Source organism: Sorex araneus, chromosome 6, assembly GCF_027595985.1.
Source record: "Sorex araneus isolate mSorAra2 chromosome 6, mSorAra2.pri, whole genome shotgun sequence".
NCBI lineage: Eukaryota > Metazoa > Chordata > Mammalia > Eulipotyphla > Soricidae > Sorex > Sorex araneus.
In genome coordinates, this window is record NC_073307.1 from 89,234,238 (window position 1) to 89,257,838 (window position 23,601).

The following is a 23,601-nucleotide window of genomic DNA, read 5'->3' on the forward strand; positions in this document are numbered from 1 at the left end:
GCTTTTGGGGTTTTGGCCTCCACACAAAATGGAGTGGAAAAATTAACCCTACAATAAGAATATCGACAAATGAGCCAAAATAATAAACTTTTTTTGGGGGGGGTCACACCTGGTGATGCACAGGGGTCACTCCTGGCTCTGCACTCAGGAATTACTCCTGGTGGTGCTCAGGGGACCATATGGGATGCTGAGAATTGAACCCGGGTTGGCTGCATGCAAGGCAAACACCCTACCCGCTGTGCTATCACTCCAGCCCGTAAACATTAAAAAAAAAAAATTAAAAAAAGAACTCCCTTTTTAATTGACTAGGAGATTTCTATAAAGAAGAATCAACCAACCTCAGTCCCCAAGTAGAAGTTGTGAAAATGTCAACCCTTTTGTTCAGATTTTATACCTGTTGCCAAAGTTAACTCAGTTCCTTCCACCCACAACTGATCTGACTTTTCAAAAACGAGATGTGCTTACCATTCCCTATATTCCGGATTGATTGTATGGGAAATTAAAAATTATTCAACTTTTAGCCATCTTTTTTTTATTGAATCACCGTGAGATACAGTTACAAAAATTTCATGTTTGAGTTTCAGTCATACAATGATCGAACACCGTCCCTCCACCAGTGCACATTCTCCACCACCAATGTCCCCAGTATGCCCCTCCCCCATCCCAACCCTCCCCCTGCCTCTATGGCAGACAATTTCCTCCATACTCTTTCTCTAGTTTTGGGCATTATGGTTTGCAATATAGATACACTATGGTTTGCAATTTGGTCCTTTATCTACTTTCAGTACACATCTCTCATTCCGAATGATTCCTCCAGTCATCACTGACTTAGTGATCCCTTCTGTATTCCAGCTGCCTTCTCCCCCAGCTCATGAGACAGTCACGAACCATCTTCTTTATGTTCAGAAGACAATTGATATTAGCCAATTTGAACAATTCTGCATGTCACTTGCCTCAGGAAAACTATAGTGTCTTAAAAGAAAAATTTATAATCACTTGCTTTCCTCTTAGTCCCCAGTGCTACTTTATACTAGATTTAAGTTCTAATCTAATGTGCCTTTCATAGAAAAAAATTTGGAAAAGATTTTTCCAGACATGATAGCTTCCCATGAATAGTTTCATGACTTTCACACGCTAACTCCATAGTCCATATCATATCTGTACTCCTGACCCTGTAGAAGAATCTACCAGATGAAGAGTCAAATATTTGATAATTGAGACTGATGTTCAAACTTGGGCCTGAAGCAGAAAGGAATTTTCTGCCACAACACTTGTCTGACATTACTTTCTTCTCAATAGTTAAAATTAAAATTCAGGTACAATGAGACACATTTCATAAAGCTCTGTCTTCAAAAAGAAATTATGTATGTCCAGATCTTGGTATTTTAGAAAAACTCACTGGTTCCATTTCACACTTGCTTTGGTATCTGACATACATTAATTCTTTCACCCAGTAAAAACTGAGGCCAGTGTGATTTTATTTTAATGATTCTTTCCAGAAAGAGAACAAAAAAACCTTATACCAGAGTACTACCATCAACTCCCCCAGAGCTAACTGTAAACTGAAACTATATCAACTCATTTTTATTTGGCACAGGCTCTGTGAATTTTAGAGGCAAATATGGGAGCTAATATTATTCCCTAGAAAAGAGAGCAATTTACTAGACTTAGAAATCATAGCTGCAATTTGGTAACTATTGGCCCCAAAATGAATTTTTACATGGTACCAAAAAGAAATATTGGAATAAAAGAATGATAGGAATACCTTTATTTTGATGATTAACAGAATTTTTTTAAAGGAGAAAGCCTATTTGCATAATAAAAGACATATTTACCCTTATTGATTAAGAAATGGCATTATCCACTAAATACCTCTATCGCAAACCACAACACCCAAAAAAGAGAGAGAGAACAAAATGGAATACCCTGCCACAGAAGCGGGGTGGGGTGGGGGGGACGGTATTGAAGGGTGGGAGGGATACTGGGTTCATTGGTTGTGGAGAATGGGCACTGGTGAAGGGATGGGTTCTTGAACATTGTATGAGGGAAACACAAGCACGAAAATGGGTAAATTTGTAACTGTACCCTTATGCTGACTCACTAATTAAAAAAAATTTTAAAAATTTTAAAAAGAAATGGCATTATCTATCACATTATCTTTTTATCTTATATAACCTATAAGCAATAAATCTTGCTTTTAAAAATTCTTTTTAATCATTTTATTTTGGTTTTGGGGCCATATGGTGCTCAAGGTTTAGTCCTGCAGTACTCAAGGTTTAGTCCTGGCTCTGTGCTGAGGAATCACTTCTGGCAGGACTCAGGGAATCACATAGGATGCCTGGGAATGGGACCCAGGCCAGTTACATGCAAAGCAAGCACTATCACCTGAACCCCAAGCATAACATTGTGTAACATAGTTTTTGGTCTAACCATTAAAAGTCAACATTGGGGCCACAGAAGTGGACCTAAGGGCTGGAATACATACATGATTTGCATGAGGGAACCCTGGGTTTTACCCCAGCACCTCAGGGCCTCCTGAGCACCGCTAGGACCTTCAAGTAACACACAGAGGGTAGCACCTGGGCACAACACAGTTCTAGGTCAAAAGAAAAAGAAACAGAGGAGCTGGAGCGATAGTACAGTGGTTAGAGTGTTTGCCTTGCATGTGGCCGACCCGGGTTCAATCCCCGGCATCCCACAGGGTCCCCCAAGCACTGCCAGGAGTGATTCCTGAGTGCAGAGCCAGGAGTAACCCCTGAGCATTGCTGGGTGTGACCCAAAAAGAAAAAAAAAAAAAAGAAACAGAAAGCCCACAAAGGGATTCCTAGTGACAACTGGTTCCTTAAGGCGTGAAACTCCAGGGACCGAGGACAAAGCTCCCAAGCATCTAACTAATAAGTTCCTCTAAAGGCTGAGTCTGGCACAAATAGGACGTAAAGAGGTCTTCTTCCTGGCTACTCTCGGTGCTGTCTGCCTTGGGGCTGCCAAATAGCAAAATGCCTTCAGGAAATGTCCAAACTGGGCATCCTACCCCCAACCTCAGAGGCACAGCTGCTATGCCAGACGGTCAGTTCAAAGATGCTACGCCGGGCTCTGCTTTTACCGTCTAAACTTCACCTTTGTGTGCCCCGTGGAGGTCATGGCTTTCAGTGATCGGGCAGAAGAATTAAAAAAAAAAAAAAAAAGTGAACTCAACTGCCAAGTGGTTAGTGCTTCCGGGGATTCTCCCTTTTGCCACTGGCTCAATACACTCAAGAAATGAAGAGGACTGGAAACCATGAATAATCCCACGGACCCCAAGCAAACCATTGCTCAAGATTTTGGTGTGGGGGCTGGAGCAATAATACAATGGGTAGGGCGTTTGCCTTGCACGCGGTCGACCCAGGTTTGATTCCCGGCATCCTATAGGGTCCCCCGAGCACCACCAGGAGTAATTCCTGAGTGCAAAGCTTAGAGTAACCCCTGTGCATCGCTCGGTGTGACCCAAAAAGAAATAAAAAAAGATTATGGTGTGTAAAAGGCTGATGAAGGCATCTTTCAGGGCATTCTTTATCATTGACAATGAAGGCAGATCACTGTAAATGACCTTCTGTTGGCCATTCTGTGGATGAGTCTCTGAGACTAGCTGAGAGCTTCCAGGCAGGTCCCTGACAAAAATGGTGAAGTGGGGGGAGGGGGGCTGGAGCAATAGCACAGCGGGGAGGGCGTTTGCCTTGCACGCGGCCGACCTGGGTTTGATTCCCAGCATCCCATAGGGTCCCCTGAGCACTGCTAGGGGTGATTTCTGAGTGCAGAGCCAGGAGTAACCCCTGTGCATCGCCGGGTGTGACCCCCCCAAAAAAAAGGTGAAGTGTCCCCAGCTGGCTGGAAACCTGGTACCAAGCCTGATGCCCAGAAAAGCAAAGAATATTTCTCTAAGCAGAAGTGAGCCCTGTGCTTAGGGTCAGGGCACAGTGAGCATTCATTAAAAACAAACAAACAAACTTTTTTTTATTACTATCCTGCTTAAAACATAAGGCCTTAAACTCCACCCGGATGTGGTAAGGGACTAAAACAATTTTTCCCATAGGGGTTGGAAAGGGCCCGATCTTCCCTTGCCTGGCTTGTATTTTGGGACAGGCTAGCCGATGTGTATAGTGGACATTGCCTTTGACCTTTTGTCATTTATAGTAAACTGAACTGAGGTGGAGAGAGAGAGAGAAAGAAAGCAAGAAAGTCATTCAGAATGATTCTTAGATTTTCAAGTCCGGGCACTGGTCCATGGTGAAGCCATTGACTGAAATCGGGAGCACTGAGCATGGTGGTTGTGTTTTTGTTTGTAAATGCTCAGGCCCCTGGTTTCAACACGTGAAATCTGAAATGTCGATTTAAGACCTCCACATGAAGGAGTCAGAGCTACTCATTTGAAACTCCGAATGGAAGTCAAATTAAGTAGGAACCTAGAACATAAAGATCTGATGACTCATGGAAAAGTGACATCTCTCAACAGAATTGCATTTCACAAAATAATGTAAAATAAAGCATCAGAAGGACCCTCATCAATTTTCCCTTATGCAGAGTTCTGATGAATCACCGTGGAAAGAGGAAGGGTATTGAGTTCCCTCATCCTGTCTTTTGTTTCTGTCAGACTGGAGAGCACCGTGTTCTTACAAATCTCCCAACACGAGCCTCCCACACATCAGCCTACGTCTACATTTATTCTCCCTGCTATGTCTTAAGATTCAGATCTGTCATCGTGATTCAGAATATTGAACGCCAACACACTGCAGTTCACTTAAATGTATTCACTCTTTGTGCCCAACCTCCTACAAAGAAAAAGCAGAAAACAACTCTAATATGACAGAGTTGTTAGAGTCAATAAAATTTAAAAAGTTTTTAAAAATAAATAAAATAAAATAAGAAAGTAGAAGGCAACCAATCTTAGGGGGAAATATATATGTATATATATATGCACACAGATATTTATATATATTATATACATATATGTATATATGCACACAGATATTTATATATATTATATACATATATGTATATATGCACACAGATATTTATATATATTATATACATATATGTATATGTGCACATATATATTATATATACATATATATGTATATATATGCACAGAGATATTTATATATTATATACATATATGTATATATATGCACACAGATATTTATATATATTATATATACATATATATAAGCACGCAAGGCTCAACCTTTAAGAACATGTTACTAATCTCTTGCAGCAGGGCTTAAGAACTCTTGGGTGAAATACAAAAATCTTCACACACTTTCCCCTAAGAAATCTTTTTGAGATCATTTTTAGCATATTATTCATAACAAGCAATACAAAATAAACTACTTCGGTTCTGTTTTGGGGGCAGGGTTTGGGATTCAGGATGGAAACATTTGAAATATGGTGGTGGGAAGGTGTAATGGTGGTAGGATTGGTGTTCGGATGTTAACTGTAATCAATTATTGTGAACAATTTTATAAAAATGAAGTAAAATTTTAAATTAAAAATAAATCACAGTTAAAGCAAATTTGGTACATGACTCAGAAGTTCTTTTGTCCAATTTTTTTCCCCATAAAACCAATTCTCTCATGCCTGAGGATATGAGCTTATCTTTTATTTCGGTTTATCTCAGAGTTTGCTTGAATCTGTTCATTTTGTTTATTTAGAGGTACATATATTTTTTCAGCACTCAGCCAATGTTAATACAAGAGCTGAAGTTTAGAGCCCGGACAATTAGGGGTCCATGGTTTCCTTCATAGCAGGAAAATGGTCATTATCAGTAAAACTGTGTGGTCCTACTGTTTGTCTGCTTCTTTAAAGTTTTATTATTCCCAAAGAAAACATCTGGGCCCCTTGAGAGTTTTTTGAAGTTTTCTGACTAAACTACAAAGAAATCAAAGAAATGTTAAGAGATGTTGACTTTCAGTGTTGGGAAGCAAACACAGGGTTTCCTGAAGGAGCTTGCTCCTGGCTCTACACTCAGGAATCACTCCTGGCAGTGCCTGGGGGACCGCGGGGATGCTGGGGATCGAACCCGGGCTGGCTGTGTGAGAGACTGGTGCCCTATTGCTGTACTATGTTCTGGCCCCACATTTAAAAAATTTCCAATGTGTTTAGTTAACTAAAAGAATCAGTTTTTAGTATAGTAGACTTATTCAAATCTTAAAGGAGAAACTGTTCATAACTTCATGAGCTATGTGCCTGTGTGTGTGTGTGTGTGTGTGTGTGTGTGTGTGTGTGTGTGTGTAGGGGGGGGCGGTTAATCAAGACCAAAGGTGATTTGAGTATTTTATCCCAAAAGTGCCCCTGGGGCTGGAGCAATAGCACAGCGGGTAGGGCATTGGCTTTGCAGTCGACCCGGGTTCGATTTCCAGCATCCCATATAGTCCCCTGAGCACCGCCAGGAGTAATTCCTGAGTGCAGAGCCAGGAGTAACCCCTGTGCATCACTGGATGTGACCCAAAAAGCAAAACAAACAAACAAACAAAAAGAAACCCAAAAAAACAAAAGTGCCCCTATTGATAGAAAGACACAACAATTATGTCATTGTCATGATCCTAGCAACTTAGAAACATAATAGGGACAATCCCAGATACAGACACTGCAGATGATCTCTTTCCTTTTCCTTTTTCACCACAGGTTTCCTCAGAGCAATAGCAATTATCTACTTGGCTCCCACAATCTCTAAAGCAGACCTGGTAGGGCAGACTGATGGGCATTTTTCAACAAAACAAAATGTTAAATTCCTTCTTCCTTCTTTCTTTCCCTTTCTCCCTCCCTCTTCAAATTCTCCCTTTCTTTCTTCCTCCCTCACTCCTTTCTTTCTTCCTCCCTCCCACCTACCTAACTTCCCTCTTTCCCTCCCTCCCTCCTTGCTTTCTCTTTTCCTCCTTTCTCCCTTCCTTCCTCCCTCCTTCCCTCTTTCCCTCCCTTCCATACCTGTTCTCATAAAAGAATAGCACTGTAGCACTGTTGTCCCATTGTTCATCGCTTTGCTTGAGTGGGCACCAGTAATGTCTCAGTTGTGAGATTGTTGTTACTGTTTTTGGCATATCAAATACGCCACAGGGTGCTTGCCAGGCTCTGCTGTGCGGTCGGGATACTCTCGGTAGTTTGCTGGGCTCTCCGAGAGGGGTGGAGGAATCGAACCTGGGTTGGCTGCATGCAAGGCAAACACCCTACCTGCTGTACTATCGCTCCATAAAAGAATGAGTCAAGAAATTTCTAGTGCTCTAAGATAGCTTAATATTTCACAATAAAAACTCGTTCTTTGGCAGGAACATGCAGTGACCTCTCTGTTTCTTACACATTCATTCATTTTCTTCTCATTTATACTCAACTTACTCCAATTTTTCCATACTTTTTAGTCAACCTATGAATACCTAATTTACTTCCCATTGACTAATGAACTCTTTATCCTAAAACCCATTTCTCTCTAGCACTTAGCCTTAAAAAATAACCTAAAGTGTAGCAAACTTAAATGGTGATGCTCTTTCTTTGGCTGTTATCTAATAAATCTCACAGACACTAGAATCTAAGAGATTTATTAAAAAATAAAAATTCAGGGGCCGGGGCAATAGCAGGTAGGGCAATTTGCCTTGCACGCAGCCGACCTGGGTTCAATCCTCGGCATTCCATATGGTCCCCTCGAGCACCACCAGGAGTAATTCCTGAGTGCAGAGTCAGGAGGAACCCCTGAACATTGCTGGGTGTGACCCCAAAATAAAAAAAATTAAAAAATAAATTAAAATTCAATAAAATTTTATGTTGTCTAAATTACATGCTCCATATTAAAAGCAGGTTGTGTGGGTCTTCCACATCCTTATTATCTGATTTTTATCACTCTAAAAAAAATTGGGGGGAGTGGGGTTGTACCCAGCTGTGCTCAGGGAGTATTCCTAACTCTATGCTCAAGGATCACTCCTAGCTAGGTTTAGGGGATCAGATACAGAGCAAGGCAAATACCTCACCCCCAAACTATCTCTCTGTTCTCTCCGTTGTATCAATTTTTTTTACTTACTCTTTAAGCGGTACTCTTAGAAATATTGCTTTTACTCATATATTACTCATACCGCTGGAGCGATAGCACAGCGGTAGGGCGTTCGCCTTTCACGAGGCCGACGCGAGTTTGATTCCTCCGCCCCTCTCAGAGAGCCCGGCAAGCTACCGAGAGTATGGAGCCCGCGCGGCAGAGCCTGGCAAGCTACCCGTGTGTATTGGATATGCCAAAAACAGTAATAATAAGTCTTTCAATGAGAGATGTTACTGGTGCCCGCTCGAACAAATTGATGAGCAACGGGATGACAGTGACATATATTCTGGTAATGAAACTAATACTTATCCTGTGTTTATTAATCATAATGATCTCATGCAATTCAAGCAAGAAAAAAATAACTGATGTGGTCTTACAAGGTTTTGAGCTGGTATGGAGACAAAATAGAGTCATTTGTGCTAAAGCCAACAGTGAATATTGGTGTGTAAAATTAAATAATCCCGGGAATATTGGTGTGTAAAATTTACTTGCTTTGGGAGAGGCAGATTCCTCAGTATGATCAAAGAAAAGGGGGGGAATGTGAGAAGCGGCTAGCTCGCCTCTTCTCCCCCTGGCCATAAAGATTGTAGGAGACAGCTCAGGCCAGGAAGGAGATATGACTTAACTGAGCTAATTGGTTGACAGTACCGCTTGGTGGGAAGAGCCCTGGCCAGGAAGGATCTATGACTGAGCTAATGGACTAAAAGAACTACCTGGTGTTTATACAGACACGGAATGGGAGAGTCAGGAGCCGGTACACCCGTGTCCTGTATCCTGTGTCTAGATGATAAGTGCCTAACTGATAAGATGCTTTCTTGGGAATGTTTTGCTTTCTTTCTTTTTTTTTTTTTTTTTTTTTTTGGTTTTTGGGTCACACCCGGCAATGCACAGGGGTTACTCCTGGCTCTTCACTCAGGAATTACCCCTGGCGGTGCTCAGGGGACCATATGGGATGCTGGGATTAGAACCCGGGTCGGCTGCGTGCAAGGCAAACGCCCTACCCACTGTGCTATCGCTCCAGCCCCATGTGTTTTTTTTTTTTTTTTTTTTGCTTTCTTGATGTATGGAAATGCCTTGCCTTCTTGATGTACAGGAGCTGAGAATGTCTCCCTAATTGGGAATGTTTTCTTGATGTATTGTTCCCGTATGGCTTTTGTTCATTTATGAAATGTTTGAAGTTATTTCTGCCCTTGGAATTGGTTTTCTTTGTGTTTGCTCCTGAGGCCTGTGTGCCCAGAATGACTATATAAACCCTCTGCTGTAAGCCCTCGGGGTCAAGCTCTGACCTCCTCCTTCAGCAGGACAGCTCGGCCCCAGCTAGCTGGAATAATCAAGTCTCGGTGTGTGTTTTGCAGTCCTGCTGGACTCTTTGTCTCTCTGAATACTGAGGGGTGGTCTCTAGCCTAACAGCTTGACAGGTTAAAAAAAAAATTAAACCATGTGAGGGAAATCTCTAGCAATGACTGGTTTCTGATACTTTTTGGTAATTTGAAATTTTAGAGCTACGTAATTATAAACATAGTAAAGAAAGCATGATTTCAGGCAAGAATTATTTATCCTTCTAGTATGGTTCAGGATGGGCAGGATTGGTACTCTAACCTTAGAAAATATACTGAAGCCACAGTACATCTAAACTAAAATATAGTAGAGGGCACTCCATTTTGAATGTTCTTAAATTGTTTTCCAAATGTCTTAGAAAAAAATCAAGTTCCACTAACTTTAACAACGGGAATTCACTGAACATTAAAATCATCACACTAAAATATTAATTATTCAACCTAGTTTTGAAATACATATTTGTTATTTAGGTTTATAAGATGTACTGTTGCCAATAAGATTGTACTAAAAACGTATGTTGGTGAAATTATGAAAATTCATTTGCAAAGCTTCTGGAATGTTGGTATAATCACTGTATCACTGTCATCACGTTGCTCATCGATTTGCTCGAGTGGGCACCAGTAATGTCTCCATTGTGAGACTTGCTGTTACTGTTTTTGGTATATTGAATATGTCATGGGGAGCTTGCCAGGCTCTGCCGTGCGGGCGGGATACTCTTGATAGCTTGCTGGGCTGTCCGAGAGGGGCGGAGGAATCGAACCTGGGTCAGCTGTGTACAAGGCAAACACCCTATCTGCTGTGCTATCGCTCCAATCCCAAGTTGGTATAATACAGTTTTAATAATCACAATATTAAAGGAATCAGTAAGCAGTTAACCAAGAAAAGAGTAATGAATTGTCAATCAGCAAGCTGGGAGGGCTGTAGTTTTCTTCTGCAGGGTCAGTAAAGGGCTACTGTCATCTTCTCTGTGTCACTTCTTCCTGCTTTGCTTCTTCCTTCTTCCTGCTTTTGGTAGCCCCGCCACAGCCATCGTGGGTTTTTTCTTTTTTTCTTTTTTTTTTTTTTTGCTTTTTGTGTCACACCCAGCGATGCTCAGAGGTTACTCCAGGCTCTGCACTCAGGAATTACTCCTGGTGGTGCTTGGGGGACCATATAGGATGCCGGGGATCGAACCTGGGTCAGCCGCGTGCAAGGCAAATGCCCTCCCGCTGTGCTATCGCTCTGGCCCCCATCCTGGGTTTGATCCCAGCTCCCCATGTGGTTCTCTGAGCCCACAAGAGTGATCTCTGAGCATGCCTTGGAGTTCTTGCTTGTATTCCCAGTTTATTTTAACTTTTTTCTCTCTTTTTTTTTTGTTTTTTTTTTGGGGGGGGTCACACCCAGCTATGCACAGGGGTCACTCCTGGTTCATGCACTCAGGAATTACTCCTGGCGGTGCTCGGGGGACCATATGGGATGCTGGGATTCGAACCCGGGTTGGCCGTGTGCAAGGCAAATGCCCTACCTGCTGTGCTATTGCTCCAGCCCCAACTTTTTTCTCTTTTGTCAAGGATTTAGACACAACTCTTCATATGGGTTCAGGAATGGAAAACTGGTTCTATGGAATAATAGGACGAAAGAACTTCCTGTCCTTAGGAACCAGAGATTTGTTCTGTGAAATAAAGAACTTCTGAGCTATGTGCCAAATTTGCTTGAATTATTGTACTAAAGTTGTTTGTTATCATCCTCTACAATGTTACACAATTAAAGACAGCACCATCCTCACGGCTTAAGTTTAAGAAGACATCATCCACACACTGAATAATTAGAAGACACTCTGTGCTGACTATGTATAGATCCTGGGACTTATGGCAAACATTTGTGCTCATAAGAAATGGAAAAACCTTTAGCAGCCGAGCTACAATTTGCTTCTGTGTGGTATGGCTGTAATTGTCGGTCAAATGCATTAGCGTTGCTATACCCGGATTTAGGGTTTCCCGTTTGCAGAGAGACCAGTTCCACACATGAGGACGCAAAAGCAAAGACCCTTTTATTGCTAGCTCGAGCTAGGGCCCAAATCTCATCCAACACAGCGGAGTCTTGACAAGGACCCTGAACCCTTATGACAGCAGGTTTTGATCTCCTTAATCACATAAGCATAGTGAGCAGGCGCCAACTTTGATCACGTAAGCATAGATAGCTGGAGAGAGAAGCTGAAGCCCATCCACCCAGAAGACCTCCAGAGCCTAGCTATAGCCATGCTTAAGGCCCCTCTCCATACATTCGGACGAGCCTCACACATGAAGGAACCAGCAGAGGAACCCCGGTGTGTGGGAACCAGGGCTGAGATCTCCAAGCCTGCTCAGATCAGGACTGGCCCTCTTCCGCCCAGATTCCCCATTTCCCGATAGCTAGGTGGTCACACCCAGGGACTGCCCCCGGTGCCGCAATCCTGTCAACAGTCAGCATTCAGAGACTTAAAAGCAAGCTCCCGGATATCTTATAGCCTACTTCTCCCTTTGGGAGAACCTGGCAAACTACTGGGAGTTTCCTGCCCACCTGGGAGAGCCTCGCAAGGTCCCCATGGTGTATTAATATGCCAAAACCAGTAACAAGCTGGGTCTCATTCCCCTGACTCTGAAAAAGCCTCCAGTACTGCATTGTTGGAAGGACGAGTAGAAAGAGGCGTCTAAAATCTCAGGGTTTGGACAAATGGAGACATTACTGAGACCGCTCAAGAAATTTAACGATCAACGGGATGATGATGATGATGATGATGATGATGATGATGATGATGATGATGATGATGATGATGATGATGATGATGATAATGATGATGATGATGATGATGATGAAGCATAGTTGGCAGGTGCCAACGATTACACTTTGCGGGTTTTTCCAGTAACAGGCCACAGGACAGGAAAACAGGACGTGTCGCTTACTGATTAATGTAAGTGAGTAGGGACGGCGTGAGGGTGTCTTTCCAGTAACTCTAACCACAAACTTTTGGCGAAGCAGGAACATTGGTTTTCGGGAAATAGAAACTTAGGCCTGCTGCTTGCTTTGCTGAAGTGCAGCCTGTCATGGCTTTATTTTATTTTTTTGCTTTTTGGGTCATACTCAGTGATGCACAGGGGTTACTCCTGGCTCTGCATTCAGGAATCACCCCTGGCGGTGGTCAGAGGACCATATCAGATGCTGGGAATTGAACCCGGGTCGGCTGCGTGCAAGGCAAACGCCCTACCTGCTGTGCTATCGCTTCAGCCCCTGTCATGGCTGCTTATTCTGCCTCACTCATGAACCTTCAGAGTTCTGCTACCCATACACCCATTAACCCATCAACCCATCGTGATCCCTAGGCCCCTCTTAGAGAAATAAGCTTATGTCCTCCTCCCCTCTGTCTCCTGGCTCTCTCACTGAGTTATGATGAATTTAGACATAACATCAGTAAAGGTCCAAAACTGGGACAGAAAAGCCTTCCCAAAGCACATCTTGAGCAAATGGTTACTTTCCTAGGGGGGGGGAGGTCGTGAACATAGAACCTTTGAAAGCATTTTTTCCTTTTGCTCTAGACAGGCACACAGGGAAGTCTCCTCCCAAAGCAACGGCAATCAATTTCCTGGGAAGTAATAGCCCTGACCTCATGGAGAACTGGTGCCAGTCTGTAACAGACCCTGAGAGGCTGGACCAACCCCCTCCAACAGAAGCCCCTGCAGAAACAAAAGACCAAGGAAGGAATTCCAAAGAAGACCATCACCACTCCCTACCCCCTTGGAACCTCTCTAGGAAGGTAGAAGACCTAGGTAGAAGCTCCTCATGGGAACAGGTTGGAGAAACCTTAAAAATGCCGCCTTGGACATGCGTCCGAGCACATGTGGCACCTGAGCACATGTGTCGCCCGCATCACCCCTCTGGGGATGTATACTTTTATGCTTTTATGTCTAATGCTGGGGTGTGTGTAGGGGCTCTCTCCGCCCTTGGAGAAGTCCGGGTTTTCTCTTCAGCACATTACTCTCCACTCTCTCCCACCTTTTCTCCCCGAGTCTCTTCAAAACCTCCAAATAAAAACCGTGTAGTTTCACTGCCCGTCTAACTCCTGAAATTCTTTTCCGTGAGGCGAGACAAGAACCCAGTCTCGGGTCCCAGGTGGCAGAGGGAGATCGAGAAAAAGTGACCATCTTTCTCCTCCCCACTTCACATGAGCCACCCGTGGGGGGCCCATCGACATCACTTTGAAGGAATATTTTTCCCAGCAAGTCAGTTGATTCTATTTCCACCCTTCCCCCAGCCACCACGAGGACCCGTTTAGTGGGAAAGTTTAGATCTGAGTCAGTTCATGATTTTTAACTGACAGTGTGGGTTGAAAAACTGACTGTGGCAATGAGAAGTACTAAGCATAAATGGGAAATAACTTTTGTTTTTTGTTTTTGGGATACACCCAGTAGTGCTCAGGGCTAACTCCTGGCTCTGCACTCAAGGATCACTCCTGGTGGGGATCCGTGGACCGTATGTGGTGCCAGAGGTCGAACCCAGGTCAATCACATGCAAGGGAAGACTTCTACCTGCTGTATTATCACTTTAGTCCCAGAGGGAAATATCTTACAGAATAAGATATTTCAGCATTCCTCTGGGACAGAATTTTTAAGAAAAGGAATGAAAGTTTATCTGGATAGGAAGCAATCAATTTTGACATAAGGGCTCAATTTTCCTAGAAATAGAAAGAAGGCTTGAACATGGGGATTGAAACTCGGTCAAAGATCAATCTTACAGACAACTGGTTAAAGAAACTTTGGTACATATACACAATGGAGTACTATGCAGATGTTAAGGAAGATGAAGTTGTGAAACTTGCTTTAAGTCATGGAGACTATCATGCTAAGTGAAATGAGTCAGAAAGAGAGGGACAGACATAGAATGACTGCACTCATTTATGGAATATAAAATAACAAACTATGAGACTGACACCCAAGAACAGTAGATATAAGGGCCGGGAATATTGCTCCATGGTTGAAAACCTGCCTCAGGAACCGGGGGAGAAGGCAGCTGGAAGAGAGAAGGGATCACTAAGTCAATGGTGGTTGGAGGGATCGTTCGGGATGGGAGATGTGTGCTGAAAATAAATAATGGACCAAACAGGATAACCTCTTTTTATCTGCATAGCAAACTATAATGCCCAAAAGTAGAGAGAGTTTGGGGAATATTGTCTGCCATGGAGGCAGGGGGAGGGTTGGGATGAGGTGGGGGAGTGAGACTGGGGACATTGGTGATGGGAAATGCGCACTGGTGGAGGGATGGGTGTTTGATCATTGTAGGACTAAAACTCAAGCATGAAAGTTTTGTAATTGAGTCTCAGGGTGATTCAATTAAAAAGAAAAAAAGATCAATCTGAGACAAAGAACTCCATTTCTCTCCCACTGCCCCTTCGCCAGCATAATCCCTTACTTTGTTTAGGTTCGTTGGTAAAATGGAAGATGCTTCAAGGGCCCCCGGGGACATTTTGCTGCTCCTTCAGACATCTCCCCATTCAGCCCGTTCTTCCCTCCCTTCTTTCTCTATATAAATCCCTTAACTGTGATCCTGCAGAAAAGAGGGTTGCTTTAGAGACAGGAGTCCACCATCTTTCAGTCTGTCCTCACTGCCTCTCACTAGGTGAGCCCTCAAGCAAAAGTGGAAGTGAACCCTTTAGGGTTGCAATGATTTTGGGAATTGGTAGTCCTGATGTGACTTTGCCTCCAGATGTCTTAACTTCTGCTTCACCAGCTGTGAAAAAATTTCCCAGGACGAATCTATCCTCCTCAGTTCTCCTGGCCCCAGACCACTGTCCTGGTCTGGTCAACTAGAAAAAAGCATTTTAGGGGATGGAGCAATAGCACAGCAGGTAGGGCGTTTCCCTTGCACGTGGCCAACCCAGGTTCGATTCCCAGCATTCCACATGGTCCCCCGAGCACCGCCAGGAGTAATTCCTGAGTGCATGAGCCAGGAGTAACCCTGTACGTACATCACCGGGTGTGACTCAGAAAAGAAAAAAAAAAAAGGAAAAAAAAGCATTTTATTCCTCTCAGTTTTAAAACTTACGTAGATAGATAGCACTCATTTTACACCTTACCTATAACCACAAATTCTTACCTCATCTTTGTAGCACATCCATTTATATGCTCTGCATCTCAGGGCTGGAATGAATGGAGACATTACTGGCGCCCGCTCGAGTCAATCCCATGAACACCGGGATGACAGTGATCCAGTGATACAGTGATCTTTGCTTCCTAGGTTTCACCAGCCTGGAAAAATCTACATGCCACAATTGAAGAATTCCATTTCTACAGTCGGCAGAGCCTATACCCCTAGACCAACATGAAGAGTTAGGGAAAAGTTGCAGGCCCAGAGAGATGTTGGGGAGGGGTGGGGGTGTGGGGGCTTGGGGTGCTGGTGACATATTCTGGGAAAAGCTTGGTCTGAAACCTAAACTGTCCAAAGGCAAAGGCCTTTGAGACACAAAGGCCCCTCTCAGGAGCTGAGTCAGAAAGCATTCGAACTGGCCCCAGGCACTGGGGAAGAAGATGGCCTTGGGAGAAGAAGCCCCACCACAGAAACAAAGGCCACTGAGAATATCAAATGACTGTCAACAGCTCCAAGCTCCCGGCCACATCCCCCCCCCCACCCCTGCCCTGGCAACCACACTGGCCACAGACTTCAGGACTGATTGGTAAAATTGTATAAATAAGCAAACAGGCAGAGGAAAAGGAGGATTTGCCTACATCTCTGCCCATAACATACATTCTTTACGGTAGTGCTCAGAGCTTACTCCTGGCTCTGTGTTCAGGGATTACTTCAGGTGGAATCATATGAGGTGCGAGGGATTGAACCCCGGTCAATCATGTGAAAGGCAAATGCCCTACTCACTGTACTATCACTCTGACTCCCCATCTCTGTTGATACTAGATGTTTGGGGCTCCCTTGGTCAGGTGCAGATCTTAAAAGCTGGGGTACTGGGGCCAGAGCGATAGCACAGCGGGTAAGGCGTTTGCCTTGCACTTGGCCGACCCAGGTTCGATCCCTGGCATCCCATATGGTCCCCCAAGCACCGCCAGGAGTAATTCCTGAGTGCAAAGCCAGGAGTAACCCCTGAGCATCGCTGGGTGTGACCCAAAAAAAAAAAGCTGGGGTACCATGTTTGGGGCTCAAGCCCTTTGCCCTAAGATTATTATAAACTTCCATCCTTGTATGCACCTGCCACACCCTGCAATGCTCAGGGGTTACTCCTGGCTCTGTACTCAGGAATCACTCCTGACAGTGCTTGGGAGGCTGGGATGGAACCGAGAGTATCAATCACTGCAGCCCCTATAATTCCTTTATATCCCAGCCTCTTCTCTCTGTATCGGGGTGGATTTTTCCTTTGTTCATCTGTTAGGTTACTCAGTGACTTGGGGTGTTTCTTTTAGAGAAATTATTGCCTATGTAGCTGTGGATTTCTTATGCACGGAAGGAGGTGGATTCAGGATCCTCCTGTAAACTTAAAACTCAGGTTTCAGAGGCCAGGTAGAATGTATAGTGGGGAGGGCTCTTGCCTTGCTTGCAGGTAACTGTAGGTTCGATTCCCAGCACCCCACCTGGTTCCCCAAATCTATCAAGAGTGATGCCGAACACAGTCAGGAATAAGCCCTCAGCACTGTCAGGTGTAGGACAAAAACAAAATTACAAAGCAAGACAGTTCCATCGTCAACCAGACAGGATGATGGATTGACAAAGAGCTTTATTAGCAACAAGCAGGGTTGAAAGAGGACACTCAGCCTAGAGAGCCGTCTTGGCTGAAGAGTCACAAGAAGCGACAAAACAAAACTTCTTATATTTAGAAAGGTCGCAAATTGGTGGATGTTAGGGTAGGCAATAATTGTGGAAGAACTTGATCAAAAGACAAAACGCAAAATTCGAGTGAAACAATAAAGAATGTTAAAGAATGAATGTAGCTAACCATGTTAACGAATGTAGGGGTTGGAGCAAGAGCACAGCGGGTAGGCCGTTTGCCTTGCACGTGGCCAGCCCAGGTTCAATTCCCAGCACCCCATAGAGTCCCCCAAGCACTGCCAGAAGTAATTCCTGAGTGTAAAGCTAGGAGTAACCCCTAAGCATTGCTGGGTGTGACCCAAAAAGCACTGTTGCACTGTAGCACTGTCCTTCCATTGTTCATCGAGTGGACACCAGTAACGTCTCCATTGTGAGACTTGTTACTGTTTTTGGCATATTGAATATGCCACAAGGAGCTTGCCAGACTCTGCCTTGTGGGTGGGAGCTCACCGGGCTCTCCGAGAGGAATGGAGGAATTGAACCCGGATAGACCGCATGCAAGGCAAACGCCCTATCCAAAAAAGAAAAAAAAAAAAAAGAATGTAGCTAACCATTTTCTTTTCCATTTTTTTCTCACACCAATTGATTTATTTTTTAATTTAATTTTTGTAAAGTTGTTCACAATAATTTATTACATTTAGTATTTCAACACCAATCCCACCACCACATACACCTTCCAATTACCATTATAATGTGTGAACATCTTATTGCTAGTTTAACTCTTTTATTCTTTGTTTAACTATCACATTCCTTGTCTAACTGCTTAACCCTTTGTTTAATCATTTAACCATTTAACTCCTTGGTTATTAACCACTCAACCACTTGACTTTGTTTAACTGCTTCCTTTTTAGTTCTTGTGTGACTACTTTATTTTTTTGGTTTCTGCAATCATCGATGGATTGTTTAGGTAACAGTTTTTTGGCTCCTCTACATTGGCTTGCTTGCTTAGTGAAATTCCAAGAAGTGGTTTGGCTCTTTAAAAATCCCTTTGCTTTTTACACTCAGGGCTCTCTAATTTAGGTCGGGCGGGAGAGAGCAGAAGCTGGCCAGCTAAGAAAGGCTTGATTTGAGACAAAATTCTGACTTTGTGGAGCATTTTTGGGGTGCCTAGCCTACAACAACAATGTCATCTATAGGCTGATCCTCTAATCACACTCCAATGTATTTGAAAAATGTAAAGAAAAAAATTTTTTCCATTAAGAATTCAACTTGTATATTGTCTTTCTTGTACAGGATTTGGGGGGGAAGTTTAAACTACAAAAAACAAAAAAGGTTTTATATTCTCAACAAATACTGCCCAAGAGTACTGACTGGCCAGTTTTAATTTTGAATCCAGCTCTTAATATTCCTTTTGAGCTGATTTCAACACCTTTTGAGTCATGCTGTAGTAATATATTTCTATTATATCCTCAACTGCACATGTCTCAGTTATTCTTTTTCATTTTACCTATTCTTAATTTGTGATCAATTCTAATCCCTGTATTAGCACTAATAGCATCGATACAAATGAAGTGGAAGTGGTGGTGGCAGGTCTCTGTTCTTTCATGATTTCCAGGTTCTTCAATATTTTTAAGAATGAAAATATTGAATAATAAGGAGCGATAGCACAGCTGGTCGGGCATTTGTCTTGCACGAGGCTGTCCCGGGTTTGATTCCTCCGTCCCTCTTGGAGAGCTCAGCAAGCTACCGAGAGTATCCCACCTGCACGGCAGAGCCTGGCAAGCTCCCCGTGGTGTATTGGATATGCCAAAAACAGTAACAAGTCTCACAATGGTGCCCACTCGAGCAAATCAATGAACAACGGGGATGACAGTGCTACGATAGTGCTACAGTGTTACAAAGACGCTCAGACTTGGAAAACAGAAAAGCTTATTGGAAAGTAGAAGAGAAGCATTCCTTTTATAACCCCAATGTTAAAAAGTAGGAGAGAAAGTAGAAGGGAAAACCCATGTGGGTTCAGTTCAGCGGTCACAAGTCTGAGCTCTGTCACTGATTGAGACACACAGAGACTGGACAGAATTGGAAGGTTTTAGTCCCACACCAAAACACACTCCTACAGGGAACTCAGCCCTGAGTATTCGAAAGCTGGGATCACTCCTTGGGCTTGGAACCCTGATCGCCCTCGGGGAGAGGTTTTTAAGCCCTATGTCCTCCTGCCTGTGTGTCCTCTAAGTGCCCCCCTGCCTTGAGCAAGCAAGCTACAGTACAGAAGCAAAACAGAGAGGTTAATCCATCTGTTTATGGAATGCCAAATAAGAAGCTGTATGGAATGAGGATTACGAAACTAATGAAAATAAAGAAAATGTGATGGGGACCGGGAAATTGAAACTGACCCCCTAAGCTAAACAAGAGAAGGGAGGGGGAAGTATCCTTTTATGACCCCAATTAACCAAGTTAAGGGCCCACCAGCCCACCAGATTGACAGGAGCACACTGCCCGACAGGTTTATGGGAGTGCCCGGGAGATGGTACCTGAAGGCCACATCAAGAATGGACAAGAGATATTGACACCGTTTTTCTCTTTTGCTTTTTGGGTCACACCCGGCGATGCATAGGGGTTACTCCTGCCTCATGCACTCAGGAATCACTCCTGGTGGTGCTCAGGGGACCCTATGGGATGCTGGGAATCGAACCCGGGTCGGCCGCGCGCAAGGCAAACGCCCTCCCTGCTGAGCTATGGCTCCAGCCCTGCTGTTTTTCTTTTGAGCACCTGAAGGTCATACCATGTGGGAACGATGCATTGATTGTTTTTTCTTTGACGTATTATCTCTGTGTCCCCTGTTTCACTGATAACAATGCACATCGATTGTAGCCCACCTTTAGAGGATAAAAGAGAGACCCTCTCAGAAAACAGGGCTTCAAGTCTCTTTCTCTTCTGACTTGGGGTCCTCAGCGCTGAGCTTCTAATCAACTCACTATCCCATCCTGAGCTGCCTCTCTCTCTCTCTCTCTCTCTCTCTCTCTCTCTCTCTCTCTCTCTCTCTCTCTCTCTATCTGTTCATCCGCCGCTCGTGCCAGCACAACACTTATATTTACTTGAACCATCCTTGTTATCTGTGGTCATCTGTCTGGGCATTTGTGTCCATCCCCTTGGGGTCTGGCACGTTTTTCTTACTAGGTTGTAAACTCATGGCTCTGAGGCACAAAATGGAGTCTGGCTTTCTGTCTCACTGGCAAGGGGAAACTGAGGCTTCCTCTTTTACCATCCAACCTTACGACTCCTTCACTTGTTTGTTTGCTTTCTTATCATCACCCTAAAATCAAGATTAATTTCCAACCCTCCCTTGTAGGTTTCCTTTCTACCTATTCTTCCTCAATAGGAAACTATTGAGGTAGGTGTGGGCTGGAGCGATAGCACAGCAGCAGGGTCTTTGCCTTGCATGTGGCTGACCTGGGTTCGATTCCTTTGCCCCTCTCGGAGAGCCCGGTAAGCTACCGAGAGTATCTCGTCCCCATGGCAGAGCCTGGCAAGCTCCCTGTGGCGAATTCGATATGCCCAAAACAGTAACAACCAGTCTCGCAATGGAGACGTTACTGGTGCCGGCTCGAGCAAATCGATGAGCAACAGGATGACGGTGACAGTGACATTGAGGTAGGTGGGTCCCACGGGTAGCTCATGTGTAGTAGGGAGGAGAAAGACGATCTTTCCTGATCTGCCTCTGCCACCCGGGACCAGGGTTACTGGATTCTCATCTTGCCTTGCAGAAAGGAATTTCAGGCGAGCAGTGAAAATTACAGTTTTTATTTGGGAGTTTTGAAGGGAAGGAGGAAGAGAAAGTGGGAGAGAGGGGAGAGTAACCTGCTCAAGAGAGAACCCGGGCTTCTCCAAGGGCGGAGAGAGCCCCTATACACACCCCAGCATTGGACATGAAAGCATGAAAGTCCACATCTCAAGCGGGCGACACATAGGCTCAAGCACCACATGTGCTCAGCCACATGGGCGCAGGCAGCACGTGGACGTGGTCATCATATGCATGTGCTTCCTTTGTTCAAGGTGACTTTTATAGGGTTTTTCCAGTCTGCCCATGTCCAGCTTCTTCCTAGGTAAAAGTCCGTTGCTAGGGAGATTACCAAGGGGGTTGAGAGTGGTGATGGTCTTCTTTGAAATTCCTTCCTTGGTCTTTTGTTTCTGCAGGGGCCTCTGTTGGAGGGGCTTGGGCTAGCCTCCTCAGGGTCTGTAACAGACTGGCACCACTTCTCTGTGAGGTCAGGGCTGTGACGTCCCAGGACATATACTGCCATTGCCTTGGGTGGGGCCTTCCCTATCTGCCTGCCTACATCACTATCAGGATCTGGAAAGAAAAACTATATATGACTCCCACTTTGAGGTTATTCTTGTGGAAATATTATGTGTGCCCCACTTAGGAGGCATTCCAGGAAACTGGTGTTTATTGCCCTGAAATTATTTTTTCCATCACGATCTACAATGCTGCCATCCAGCTAGAATTGGAAGAGGGGAGGGTAGGAAAATATGAAAATAACCCAAATTAATGTAGGGAGAGGATTGTAAGAAATTTCCAGCATGTGGGGTTGAAGGAGTATTCTCCCAAAGCATTGAAAGAGAACTAGGGAAAACAAGTCACACATATTTGACTCATCCACAGTTGGAAATCATTATCTTCTTGCTGGTCTGACCATTCCTGGGCTCAAAGTCGTCCACGCTTCCACCATAATTATGCCATCTTCCATCTTGCCAAAACCACATGCTTGCCATTCAACCTCTCGGGCTTGGCGGTGCAGATGGAAAAGTTCAAACTATTGGTATTTGGTTCAGCGTTAGCCATGCGCAAGATGCTGGTGACATAGGCAAATAGACAGGGAAGGGCCCATGGCAACGGAATTCTGAGGATATGATAAAACTGCCCAGCCTTAAGCAATCAGGGCCCACCTTGTGTACATACAAACGGAGGCTGGACAAGACTCTTACCTGGTGCCAACAACAGATCCAGAGAAATCTGGATTCCCCCCTTCCCCCCAGAGAAGCTCCTACAGGAACAAAAAGCCAGAAAGGAACTTCAAAGAAGACCATCAACCACTCCCAACTTAGCCCCCTGTCAACCGCCATAGCGAGGGACTAATACCTATACCTAGGTATAAGCCTCACCTAGGAGCACTGTAGTACTGTAGCACTGTTGTTCCGTTGTTCATCGATTTGCTCGAGTGGGCACCAGTAACATCTCCATAGTGAGACTTGTTACTGTTTTTGGCATATCGAATATGTCACGGGGAGCTTGCCAGGCTCTGTCATGCGGGCGGGATACTCTCGGTAGCTTGTTGGGCTCTCCGAGAAGGACAGAGGAATCAAATCCGGGTCGGCAGTGTGCAAGGCAAACACCCTACCCACTGTGCTATTGCTCCAGCCCCACCTAGGAGCAGGTTGGAAAAACCCTATAAAAGCCACCTTGAACAAAGGTCAGGCATGCATATGCCGCCAAGCCCACGTGCTGCTTGTTTCCACATGGAAACACATGTGGCATCTGAGCATGACACGTGTCGTCCGCATCTACCCACTTGAGGTGTGTAATTTTATGCTTCCATATCTAATGCTGGGGTGTGTGTGTGTGTGTGTGTGTGGCGGGGATGAGGGGCTCGCTCTCTGCCTTTGGAGAAGCCCACATTCTCTCTTGAGCACGTTGTGCTCTCTCACTTTCTTTCCCTCCTCTCCCCCCTCAAAAAACTCCAAATAAATTCTGTTTTTACTTCACTGCTCGTCTACTCCCGAGATTCTTTTCTGCAAGGCAAGACAAGAACCTATTACCCTGGGTCTTGGTGTGGCAGAGGCGGGTGGGGAGAGAGTAATTGAAAAATCATGTAGTGTTTCACATCAAATTTCTCCACCAGATTTAGATCTTGCAAGAAACAAGTTTTTACATGACATAAAGTCAGTTCTTTTACTTGCTCTCAAAATATAAAAAAAATTATAAAATATTTTATAAAAAATATAAAAATATATAAATTTTTTTCTCTGGAATTTTATACTGGAAATTACATTCATGAAGTACACAATGCCTGAGGATAAAGCATAAATCATCATGCCTTATAAAAGTGCATAATAGCCCCTCTCCACTGTTATGATTCAGAATTTAAGGATGGCAATAAAATATAGCTCTGGGATCTATGAATATTTTACTATGCAGGTGCCACTTGCAAAAATAAGCTTGGTGGTATTTCAAAACCTGAGAAAATATTAACTAGTCTCCATGAGTCAAAAGCTAACACAAAACATGTGTGGGGAAAGTACTTCCCTTGGCTAAGTAACAAAATTATCATCCTAAGAGTGACCAGATATTTTGATACATTCGAAGTAGGTATTCAGTCATTAGCTTGGTTGATAGTTTCTCATTTATAGGCCCTTTCTCTCTCTCTCTCTCTCTCTCTCTTTACTTTTTGGGT

The 23,601-nt window shown here is 44.1% G+C and overlaps 1 pseudogene; it reads left to right on the forward strand.

Annotated features, from left to right (window-relative positions):
* The first annotated feature begins 2,996 nt into the window (after positions 1 to 2,996).
* On the forward strand, positions 2,997 to 3,928 carry LOC129405839 (peroxiredoxin-1-like; annotated as a pseudogene).
* Positions 3,929 to 23,601: the final 19,673 nt, after the last annotated feature.